The following is a 13,007-nucleotide window of genomic DNA, read 5'->3' on the forward strand; positions in this document are numbered from 1 at the left end:
AATTACTGATACTTTTCTTTTTGTTCCCTCAAGATGAATTCTACTCTGAAAACAAGGCTTAATCAATGTATTGTTCATCAAGGTTCTGTAAAAGTCGAATTGAGTCAACCTACCTTTTACTCATGCAACAGATTAAGTGATGACTCATAGAAACACAGAGAAATAATCACCCTCACGGACACTTTCAAAAAGTAGGCAACAGGCTTAAACTAAAGGATATGTAGTCATCCAAACACCCTGTTCTACATAAGTAAGTCAGTTGGAATGAAACAAACTGCCATCAAGAGAGGAACTCATAAAAAATAGCTCTTCCTTGAGGAAACTGGATCACAGTCAAGTGCCAACAAGGAGAAACACTCCACCACTGGACTGCTTACAAAGCCCAAAATTAGCTACGGTTTTGAGGCAGCATCGCCTGTCAGATACATTTTGTCCTTATCCCCTAATCCATTTTGTGCACATGGAGTATGTTACAGTAAAGGAGTGCATACAGCCAGTCTTTGAAAAGGGAATCACTGTTTTCTGGAGTACTTGGGTTTTTCAATATTACTTTGCTATTAATTTTTAGTGAGGCGCTTAACAGGCCTAATCCAGATTTTACTGTACCAGAAATAAGCATGTAGCAGTCAAAATGGATAGCATGATGATCACGTGTCTGTCAGCTAGGACAGAGCTGATTTTCTTCATAGTGTCTGGTATGACGCTGTTTTCGTTTTAGGAGAAAAACAATGTTGATAACACAGTGATGTTTCTAGTTATTGCTGAGCAGTGCTGTACAGAGTCAAGGATGTTTTTGTTATCTCAGCTTCTCTTATTGTCCAACCAGTGAGAGGGCTGGGGAGCCCAAGGAGCTGGGAGGGGACAGAATCAGAACAGCTGACCTAAACTGGCCAAAGGGATATTCCATACTATAGGACATCACGCAAAAGGAAAGCTTGAAAAAGAAAGAGTTCACTGGGAGGTCTGCTGCTGCCTAGCGACTAGCAGGGCATCGGTGGTGAGCAATTGTGCATTACTTGTTACACATATACATTTATGTGGTGTTTGGCTACCTGCTGGGTTAAACCACAACAACATGAGATGAACTCACTGTTCTTTCTGGAAAAGGAGAGACCTTACGATGTTTTCAAGGCCCATATTACTATTGTCTTTACTCCTCACAATTTATTCACTATAGTCCTGAGTACCAGCATAGAGGTGTCCCCACTCCAGCCAAATAGCTTAACTCACAGGCTTAAGACATCAATCAATACAAAAAAGTTTTATATATCTTCCACTGTCTTTCTAAGCTGCTGAAAAACAAAACACTGCAGTGAGGTCCTACAAGACCATTAGACTTTAAGAAATCAGCAATAGTAATTAACTGGAACTAGTGGAACTGCAAATACCAGCTTCCTTTCTGCATTCAGATTGCTGCTCATGCCTGAATCTAAGAGGATGAATGAAGCAAATCTAAGCATCTATATCTGTATGAATGTACAGAATGAATAGGATGTAGCACAGCACCTGCAGCTGCCAGCAGGAGATGTCCGCTCTGTTGACAGAAGGGAGGCAGATGTGGTGGTGGCAGACTCTCCTGGGAAAGAACTGCATGAGATGGCACCTGTGGGAAAACACAGTGGCTTTCCAAAGCTTGAAATGAGCCAAAGTCACATCAACACCTGTAAACCCTTATAACATATCTATAACCATAGCCAGGGAAAAGGATTTTAAAATTCTTCATTCAAGTAAAGGGCAAAAATGTTGGCTTGAGTTGTAGTAAATTGGTATTAATTATCATAACAAGGCTGAGATAACTGTGAAATGTACAAAAGCATCCAGATGTTGGGTGAACACTGTGCTCTGTCACAATTTATTACATTTGTTTAAAAATTCAAAGCCAAAATAAAATGACAAGACTCAAATAGGAAAAAGTCTCATCTCTTAAGCAGTACACGTACCACAGTAAAAATGCTGGTTTAATTGGGGGAGACTGGAAACTATTTGGAAAATAAAAGGTAAATTTTATGGGATGCTCTACATATAATACTGCATGGATTGTCTCCTGTCTAATGATTGCTGAAATGCACTCAGAGACAAAAATCCACCTACATCATAGAGGCCAGTTAATTTGCTTTGTGCTGTAAAATGAGGCTGGCTTCTGTCACGGGCAGAGATTTCACAATTTCTTTTTCACAGGCTGATAAGGCTATATTAGGCCTTGTGATGCATAGGGGCTCTTTTAGGGAAGGTGTAGGGCTGTACTTGTGCTGCAACAAAGTCCCACTATGGCAGCAACGATGGGTCTTTCTCAGTGGGGAACAATCCACATGCCAGCACACTAAAACACAAGCCAGACACGTCTGATACAATTAGGGGAAAATGTGAAAATAAAAGAAAAAGTAAAAGGTATGATTTTTTTTTTTCCTTTTTAAAAATCAACCTGACATATTTTTTTACATATTTGAGGAGGTTTTTTTGTTTGTTTGTTTGTTGTTATAATATATGCACACCTAAAGGCCAGCTGCTCATAGACATACTCCATGCAGGAGGAACACGCCACATACAGGCATGGAGCAGATGCTGTTCTGCTGGTTGTGAGGGGAGAAACGCAGAATGGGGTCATTTCTACTGAAGCTCAAGCCTGCACATTTCCCACTTTGAGCAGGCAGTGATCAAAATACAGCCCTCAAAAGTTCAGGCCTGCTGAAGACCACACAAGGTGAAAGGGCAATAATCCTTCCATTCTTAGTGTAGTTTTTTAACAGCTTAAAACACACCAACAGGTTCTAATTACGGGAACTATTCCCTGGTCCCAGAAAAAGAACAATTCTTTTGTGAAATGACCGCAATCCCAAATAGAGAGGGCCTGAACTGCTGCTCACACACACAGGCAGACACTAATAGCAAGTCCTTCAGAACCTCTTTTTTTGCCCTGTAAATCTCTGCACGATGCCACCAACTCTCTATACTAGAAAGAGGTCAATGCCTCCAGCATTGCCTTTGGAGCAGAGTTTACTGGGGAGTATTCAACCACTCCCTAAGAACAAAAAGCTGAAGAAGGGAGAATGATTGTCAGTATAACCAATAATCTTCATATTCATGGTGCTATCATCCCCTTCTCTTAGTCTAGGAGAGTCTGTGAATTTTACTGCCCAGTCTGAGGACACCTCTTACAGGTCAGCTTTGAGTCATAAAGAAGAAAATATGAGGGAAGCAGAGTTTACTTTTAGGAAGAAATGGCCTTGAATTGTGACAGCATGTTTTCTCCTGCACCCATTGGAAATGATCAGATCGTGAGGCTGAGAGCTCAACAACTTGTACAGCACTTCCAACAGATATTTAAGCCTCTGGTGATAACTACCAGGATCATGTTTATCCACACTCACTTTGAAGAAAGAACATGAAGGTTTTGACGTGCTGCTTGAAATCGCCTGACAGAGAGGATGAGCAGGGAGTAGAGGAATGGGTGCCCTGCTGGCTATGCAGCTGTGGGGATTTGGACCAGAATGGTGTGTACTCATCAACCATGTGGGCAGCTGTGTCCCATGGACCTGGGGAAACCACAGCACTTGTGCTGCTTCATTTCAAGAATTTCTATTGCTGTCAACTGCTAGTGCAGCTTAGTGCAAGATCTATTTGAAAGCTCAAGCCTGCAGGTCACATCGTGTATGTTAGAATTAGCCGCTCAGCTGGCAAAACAAAGCTTGCCTGTAAATAAGAATCTGACTTAAAGCGCCATCAAAACAAACAGGTCAAAAGTGCAAAATACAGAGTCTGAAGCTTTCTGAATTGTGCAAACAGAGCAAAAAGCGCTCAGCAAGAGCTGAAGGCTCTGGCAGGACCTGCTGGTAGCCTGAGGCCAAAAGATAAACCTTTGATCTTTGAGAAGATGGGGATCTGGAGTGTCATCATCACAGCCCAGCAGCAGAATGCAAGGAGGCTGAGTTGGTTAGGGAGATGATTCCTGTCTCAGATGGCTCTAATGATGGTGCTGGCAGCCCTTCTGATGCTCTGTCTGAAGGGGAGATGTTAGGAAGCCATGCAGCCCATGTTGCCTGGTCAGAATGTGAATTGCACATCCTTGTCCACTTTAACTGTCCATACAAATGGATCTTACTCACTTAATCACTGTGCTTTTTGGTGTTTTACTTGTACCTTACTTTAAGCAGAGAAGGTGTTTCTGTTCTGTGATGGCCATGTCCCTTTTCAGACATTTTCTGTCCATATATTATATTTCACATTCTCTTGGGCTGCATTTAAGGTTCACCACAACATGAATGGTGTTTTGTAGAGTGTCAGATTTGTAAGAATGCAACATTTTCTGTATTTTTACTTCATAATGCGCTGGTTACTTGTACTTTGATTTTTACCTTTGAACAGCTCACAGTAAATTTAGAAACTGTTGGTAAGATTTTTGTGGTTAAAAAAGTCTTCAGAAGTTGTGCTGCTATTAAAAAGGACTTCATAAGACTAATATTGATATAAAAGGCTTTCTAGGATTTGTTGACATAAAAAACCTCTCAAAGATTTTACCGAAAAAAATCTACCATGATAAGATTTTAATCAACATAACATTAAAAGGTTCTGAATGTAACAAACTGGCATTGATTTTCTGCACTAATAACCTCAATTACCAAAATGCTAGGATATTCTTTTTGAGAAAGCCATGCAGGGCTCAGTACAGGCTGAAGACACTTTTTAATCTGTCATGAACAAGACATTCCTGATACAAGCCAGGATGCCACTCACCTTCTTGGCCACCTGCTCACACTGCTGACTCATATTCAGCTGACTGTCCATCAGTGCACCAAGGTCCCTTTCCATCAGGCAGTTTTTCAGCCACTCCTCCCCAAGCCTGTAGGGTTGCCTGGGGTTGTTGTGACCAAAATGCAGGACCCGACACTTGGCCCTATTGAAACTCATACAGTTAAACTCGGCCCATCGATCCAGTCTATCCAGGTCCCTCTGTAGTGCCTTTCTCCCCTCAGGCAGATCAACACTCCCTCCCAACTTGGTGTTGTCTGCAAACTTACCAAGGGTGCACTCAGTCCCCTCATCAAGATCATTAATAAAGATGTTAAACAGAAGTGGCCCCTGTACTGAGCCCTGGGGGACACCTCTCATGACCGGCAGCCAACTGGATTTAACTCCATTGACCACAACTCTTTGGGCCCGGCCATCCAGCCAGTGTTTCACTCAGCAGAGCGTACGCCCATCCAAACCATGGGCAGCCAGCTTCTCCACAAGTATGTTGTGGGGGACAGTGTCAAAGGCTTTTCTGAAATCCAGGTAGACCATCAACAGCCTTACCTTCATCCACTAAGCAGGCCGCCTTGTCATTGAACAAAATCAGGTTTGTCAATCAGGATATACTATTCGTAAACCCATGCTGAGTGGGCCTGATACCCTGTCCTTTAACTGGTCCACAATGGCTCCCAAGATTATCTGTTCCATAACCTTCCCCAGCACCGAGGTATTATCAGCCAAATAGTGACAGTGGCACTAAAAAGGCACCTGTGCCTTGTTGGAAAGTGGACAGGGTCTCCAGGGAGGCATTCACCCATACTTGCCTGGGATGAGTCCTAAAGGCTCCAGTCCTGCAGGTGTGCACAAAGCACCATGGCTGCTACACACATTCTTGGAAAGAGCTGGAAATTCTGCTATTGTTAGTGTCTTTGGGACAATCACCTCCATCTCTAAGACAAAATAAGGATCTAAGTTAGCTGCCTGTTTTAACCCCTTTCTAGGCTGATCTTCATGCATGGTCCTCTACTTATATCCCATCTGAATTACTGGAACTTGCTTTACTGTTTGATTTTTAGGGAGAGAACAAATTGCATATGGCAATGAGTACAGAACCATAGAACTTTTAACTGGCCTTGTAGAGGAGAGGTGACTTGAGGAGAAGACACCATAATACTGCAATAGAAATAATTTTCACAGATTTCCTCAAAATTTCATTAGGAGCTGGTATTAAGACAAGCTAAATGCCTTGGGTAAATCCCTATAACACTTCCTTTAATTTGATTTGTTTGTATTATGTGCTTTGTTGCTCCAGATTTCTCATATGCCAACACAGAGCACTTAGAAAGCAATACAACTTGAAATAATGACTTAGTCATACATTAATTTGTACACACAAAAATATAATCATTCCATCCATCAAATGTAAATTATCAAAAAGAGTTAAGTTATGAGTTTAATGGTTTAGTTAATAACTAATGCAACAGAAGTAAGAAAAACAGGAAAAATTCTTACGTCTGACTTTGTCCCAAACACTCCATCAAACAAAGGTATTTTCTTAATGATTAAAAAGCCAAATTAATGATTTATGTTATTGAGGCAATAAGCTTCCCAATGGAGACTATTAATAGCTTCCCTGAGTCACTTGGTCCCTGGCCTCACACAGCACGTTGCCAAGCACAAACTGCCACTGGTTCCCTGCTGTAAATTCATCAGATTCTCTTGTAAATGAGAAGGTGAAGTTAAATTCCTGAACACAGTCCTAATAACGTGTGTGACATGCAGAGGTGAAAGAGTGGCTATGCAGTTAGCCTGAGGGATGGTCTGGAAGGCATGACCTGCCCCCACTCAGCTCAAAGGCACCCTGCTCCAGCACTGCCAGCCTGGTCACCTCCTGCAGTGACCCCAGAGAGCAGGGGCTGGGCGGGGCATGCAGGGATTGCCCCTGAGAAAGCACTCCTTGTCCCTGCTTCTTGCTGCAGCAGACTCCTTCCCGCAGCTCCTGGTGAGAAAAGAAAGCATGTGCACAATGTTGTGAGAGGCAGTGCTGTCTGGTGGAAAAGGAGAGTGAGACCTATTTGTGGCTCTGCTGGTGGTTAATCATTCGCTTTTCTTTCACTGGACTTTTATTACCTTCTAAATGATGTTAATTTTGAGAAACCCTTTGAGACCCCTTGACAAAAAGGGCTCTGTGAGAACTAGATACTCAGCAATTTCAATCCCATTTCAAAGGTAACCAGCCAAGCCCCCCCTTACAGATTCCTCACCTCGTGTTGCATCTTGAATACTGATGTGCAGCCTCTCACACTGCTTTGCTCAATGGGTTGAATAAGTGAATAGAAGCAGAACAAGGAAGTACTTTACTCATGATAGCACGTATGGTGACTAAGTACAGTCCTCATGACAGCAGGAATGTGGTGGCCTCTGGATCACACTGGCCCTCACTGCAATGCTGTCGCTTTCTTTTACCTGCAGTCACTTGGCACAGTTAGAAAAAGCACCACATGGGAAAAAAAATATACAAGATAATGTTGCATCCATTCTTTTCACTGAGCTATGAGGCATATATACAAATTATGACCTTTTCCTAGCACTCTTCACCTTGGTAAAACAGATGGTGCAGAGTTTTATTTCAAGCCAGCAGTTTCATCCATCTTCTGCGTCAGAAAAGAGAGAATGAAAACCAGTCTCTGACTGCAGTGGAAGCTTGAGGTGTTGTCACCTTCAGAAAATCATAAAAGGGAATTAGTGGCATGGTGCCTTTTTCAGAGTAGTGTTACTTTCTGTGAGCACAATCAACAAGGGAAACATTTGAAAGTGCATTGAAAGTACAGCATTTTTTTAAATTGTTTTTTGGTTTTTGTTTTTCTTTTTTTGCTTTATTTCATTCCTATACATAATAAGACACTTTTACCTTAACTAACTCCCAGTGTAAGCAAAAAAAGCTGTGTGAGAAGCAGCTGAATAAACGAACCTCTCACTGTATCCCATTGTAGTTCAGCTGAAATTCTAAGGCTTCTTATGCACTTTCATGTTTATTGTACGTTACTTTTCTAAGTTCCATATTATACGTGGCAGACCAAGGTCTTTTTATACAATATAAACAGATTAAATGGCAGAAGATTTCTGAGCAAAGCAGGAAGAGCTATTCAACAATTACTAACAATTGTTGTAATTTCAAGCTATAAAGATAAAACTGATAAATATTCAAGGGAGTTAGGAAAGAGATCTAAAATTGGAAAGAAAACACTTACCTAAATTTTCAGGCATGAGCACTTCCACTCTCTGTATAATAAAAAAAAAAAAAAAGCAGAGGAGCTTTATAGTGAGACAATATCAAAGCAACAAGTCATTATGTTCTGCCATACTCAAAATCATATGAAGTCGTATTTGCTGTTTTACCTAATTGTTGGGATAGAAATGACTGAGCTGCGAGTGTAGATGTGAGGTCAGTGAAGTGTCCCACCTACAAAATGTTGTTTTGTTGAAAACTCTAAGGGCCTTAGGTACAAGTGCTGGGTGAACTGGTTCCATTTTGGTGACACATGTGAAAATGTCCTTTTCCACAGTTGAGTAAAATGTGAGGAGAGACACTAACAACTGCTGAACTCATAACCTTAAGCTTGAAAAAGGGATGTTATCACTACTTATGCTTGAGAAATTCATTTCACATTTTCAAACAGAAATGTATCACTGCCTCTGTATGGAAGCACGGAAGCGTTAAACAAGAAAGAAATTCAGTTCAGAATCTATTCCATAACTGCAGACACTTTTAAGGCATGTTGCAAATGCAATTTGTACAATCGCGAGACTATTTAAGTCATGTAACTGCATAATTAGGTCTCTTCTGGTTCATCATTATGAAGAACAAAATATGATTAAAAAATGACTTGATGTCATCTAATTTTTCTACTTTGTCACCTAACTTTTCTTGGTAACCGTTAATAGGACAAATAATAAAAAGGAAACATTTTGTTTCCCTCTTCAGCAATAGCCAATTTCCATTACAAGTGATTTTCCTCAGGCTCTGGAAAAAATAATTGCATTGATAATAAGGTATTTATTTCTGTGAACAGTAAAGCTTTGACTTTATAGCTGATAATAAACAAGTAAATATTTTCCTTTAGCAAGGAATAATTGAAACATATTAAAACAACATCAGGGTGGAATCTGACCATTACCACTGATAGAAAGCAGAGACTTTTTTCCATAACAAAGTAGTAGCAAAGTCTCCAGACATGGAAAAAACACTGAAGTTGTTTACAGGCACTTGTATACATCGTGAATGAATAAAAGACATACTGGCATTGAATGTGAAACCAAAACCAGAAAATTAAGGCAAGTATCTTGAGAGCAAGTCAGTAGCAGCCAACCAATATCTAAAACCTCTTTGTCATTTGGAAGGCAAGCAGATCTTCTATTAAAATTCATTGCAATGCTAGCCTCATACAAGTACCAATACATACACTTGACGCACAAATTAGTTGTTGAGGGTTATATTTCTCTAAATACCTTATAAAATATTATTATAGTGAAGGAGGAGACACAGAAAAGTAACTAGGTAACAACCAGAGGCAACATGGACAAAAGAAGATATATCCAAATTACTAGTCTCGTGTTAAGGACTCTTCCTTCCTTACCTGAAACAAAAAAATCACTCTGCAATTTGCTTAAAGGATGAAGTAACTCAGAACAAAGGTGAATATTCACTGTTAACTGGGGAGAGGATTGTTAAAAATGGCAACTTCTGAAGCTACTCTTTGCATGTATGTATTTCCCCTTAATTTTAACATCTGGAAGTGAGCCAGGAGAGATCTCTGCCTGTGGTATCTACCACAAGATGACTTCCAAAACAAAGTATTTATTTAGTTAGATTCACAGTGCCTTCACCTCTAATAATAGTCTGTTCATAGACTTGAGGGGAAAATTAAAAAAAAACAAAAAACAAAAACAAAACAAAACAATTGTTTGTTTGGACACCTCTTCATAAGTTGTCCAACATCCTATGAGTTACAAAGAGAAACATTCTACTTCTGGATGCTCTGAACACATCCCTACAGTGATATGTAATAAAGACATTAACAAAGACTTTCTAAATAATTTCCCCATGTGTTTATTCCAGTCTGATTCCCAGAACAGCAGATACCTTGGATAGAGAAAACATTGGGAAAATGAGAAAACTGATGTATAAATCTTCCTATTGGAACTAACACCATTGCTGTAGAAATTGCTGGGGTTACTACATGAACACGAGGAGTCATTTCAGGGTGGTACAGGAGATTATTTCCTGATGCAGAGAAGATGTTAAAGCAGAGAGCTTGAATGGGATCTGTACCACTTGGGAAGCAGAATAGTGTTTTTGCTGGATAGATCCATAACCAGACACATCTTTTGCTTAACACTCAGCAGGCACTGGCAACCCACTGCTCTGTGCTGAGCAGTACTTGTAGCACAGTGACACCTGAGTTTCTTTATTTCTGACCCTTTTGTAGGGGCAGGCTAATTAGAGCTTATGAAGGTTTAGGCCAATCCGCAGACTGTAACAGATGTGCTGGCTATAGATGCACAGACTAGCAATAAAGGACATGTATTCTGTAGACTCTGATAATTTTAATTCCATTCTCCTACTGGTAAGCACTTTTAAAATACAGTTCTTGAAAAGTGACGAGTTCTCATGAACCTCTAAACCCTCTAGAGAAGATTCCCAGGGAACATTGCTAATTAGCTTCCTGAGAAGCTTAAAATTTACTCTCTTAAAGTCCAGGGTGGCAATGTGCCAAACTTTTTTCTCATTACACCAAAAATTTTGAAGTCAACTATTTTGTGATCACTGTGGTCAAGAAAGCCACCTACTATCACCTCACCCCTTCCCTATTCTCTAGCAGTAGATTCAGGAGGTCACCTTTCCTAACTGAGTTACTAACTACTTGCAACAGGAAATTATTTTCTATGTGCTTTGGGAATTTCCCAGACTTGCTTGTCTCAGCAGTATGGCATTCCTAGTTTACGTCTGGGAAGTTGGAATCTCCCATAAGGATGAGAGCAACTGATCCAAAGATTTCCTCTAATTACCTATAGAATCTATGATATCATCCTTTTTGGGTAATTGAGAGACCCATGATGACATCTGCTTTGCTACACATCTCATCAATCCTCACCCAGAGGCTTTCTACTGCATAATCTCTAACTTCAAGTGCTGCATGATGATTTATAGTTAGGTTGCTTGTTTTTTTTTTATTCACAATAGTTGAAGGAGGAAGTGGCACTGTTACTCATATAAGTTTCCAATGCGTATGATCTATTCCGTGGTGGGTGTAGTGTGAGAGAAATAAAGAAGAAAATCTCAGGTGATATGCAGCCAGCACAGGACCACTGAGCAGTGATGCCACACAAGAGGATACACAATGTTCAGAACATGATGCAGGCTGTAGATGATCCATGCCCAGCTCCCCTAGAGAACTACTGTCTGCTCCATACATCACAGAATGCATTAAGCCAGGCAACAGAAGAAGACAACTATCATCTCTATTGCTAGAATTGTAATATAGAAAAATGTCATTAATATCTACAGGGTGAGAGTTACCTGCCCTTCCTCCCCTACCATCTTTCTCTGACTCCTTCACTCCTATTAAAGTTCCAGGCATACATGTGTGCTGAGCCAATAAGGGGGGGAAAGTGGGAAAGTGGGGGGAACCACATTTTAAACAACCAGAAAAAGATAAAAATCTTATATACCAGAACCTTGAAACACTACACATGAGAAATTTAAGACATAGCATGGCCTTATTTTTAATAGTGACTTCACTGTTAACTTTTTCCTACTCCTAGCCTACATGCTGCTTGTTTTTGAGGTTCTGTACAGATACTTGTTTTTCACAAAGAGCTTTCCATACCTCAAATTCCTGCTGGTATTGTTAGCTCTAATTTCAAACAGGGAGAGTGAAATTACAAAGCCATTTCTGCCTCAGTTATCTGCTTTTTTCCTTTATGGGATGTTCCCACCATGCTGTATGGTTTCAACTGTTGCAGGATGGGCAGCAAAGATTCCTAACCTGCTGCTGGATGTCTTCACAGCTTCTGAGACAGCTCCTGGTACACAACATTTCATTTTACAACTTGGCAGTTTAAATCAATGCCCATTGTCTCAATATTCTACCCGTGAATTATAGCCACTGAGCAGTTGCTAGACAAACAGCAGCAGAGACAGAAAGGATAGGATAGGCTGCTGAGGCCAAAAACCACTGAAAACATCTCTGCTTAGGATCCTTATAAAACTGCTTCTATCAAGGAGTCCTGATGAGCATAGGTCAATGGAGCTACAAATGTCTAACTCAGATGGAGAACACCAGGGATGTCACAGCTTGGCATATCAATGCCTGCAGCACTGGGTCCAGCCATCAGTCCTTCCACCATGGCTATTAAAGATAGCCAGTGACAGCTGTAACTGTAAAGTTACAAGGTGCTTTTGCAAAAAGCACTGGTTCAGAAGCAGATGTCAACACTGGTTTAAGCAAAGATATCAGGGATAACAGTAAATAACTAGTGACTATGCTATTATTATGAGAAAAATCCAGCTCTTTCTATTCAAGGACATGCCTCTGCAGCATGAATAGCTTTACTTTACCCGAAGGCACAGTAGATCCTTGATGGAATCACAGCAGAGTTTAGACTGTGAGAATACAGCTGCTAAACAATCTTACCAACATTCTGTCTCTTCCTGCATTACAGCTATGAATAATTACTCTTCAGTGTAACCTTTGCCTTTCTGTCACTGCTATTCCACAGCTGTATACCATTGAAACTACAAATGGGCCCAAACCAAAATCCCAGATCTGAAATTGTTCTCATATTTAAGGAAATATGGAAAGAAATCCAAACAGGTGTCTGTCCTCCTTCGCTACAAATGGATGATGGGGAGCCCTGAGTTTAAACAACACAGACTTTCAAGGCTGCACTTGGTCTCATATTCTGTGGTTGAAGTTTATCCATACTCATTTGTTTATTCTGATCTCTCCTGATGGACGCAACTTCTGAAAATCAACCTGCAAACCAAACAATTGTCCTCAAATTTAAAAAAATACTTTCAAAGCACTGATGATAATTCAACCATTTATTGCACTTGCTAACTAGTCTGGCTCCACTTTCTGAAACAGCTGTTGAACTCCAAAGTAGGAAGAGATTCAATTGTCCAACTGAATGCAAGAATCTTAAATGCAGCGGGGTGCAGGAATGCATTGCTGTTCCCTTGGTATATCTCCCTGTAATCAGAAAAAATAAGTATT

This window comes from Phasianus colchicus, chromosome 1 (genome assembly GCF_987193195.1).
Source record: "Phasianus colchicus chromosome 1, bPhaCol1.hap1.1, whole genome shotgun sequence".
Taxonomy (NCBI): Eukaryota; Metazoa; Chordata; class Aves; order Galliformes; family Phasianidae; genus Phasianus; species Phasianus colchicus.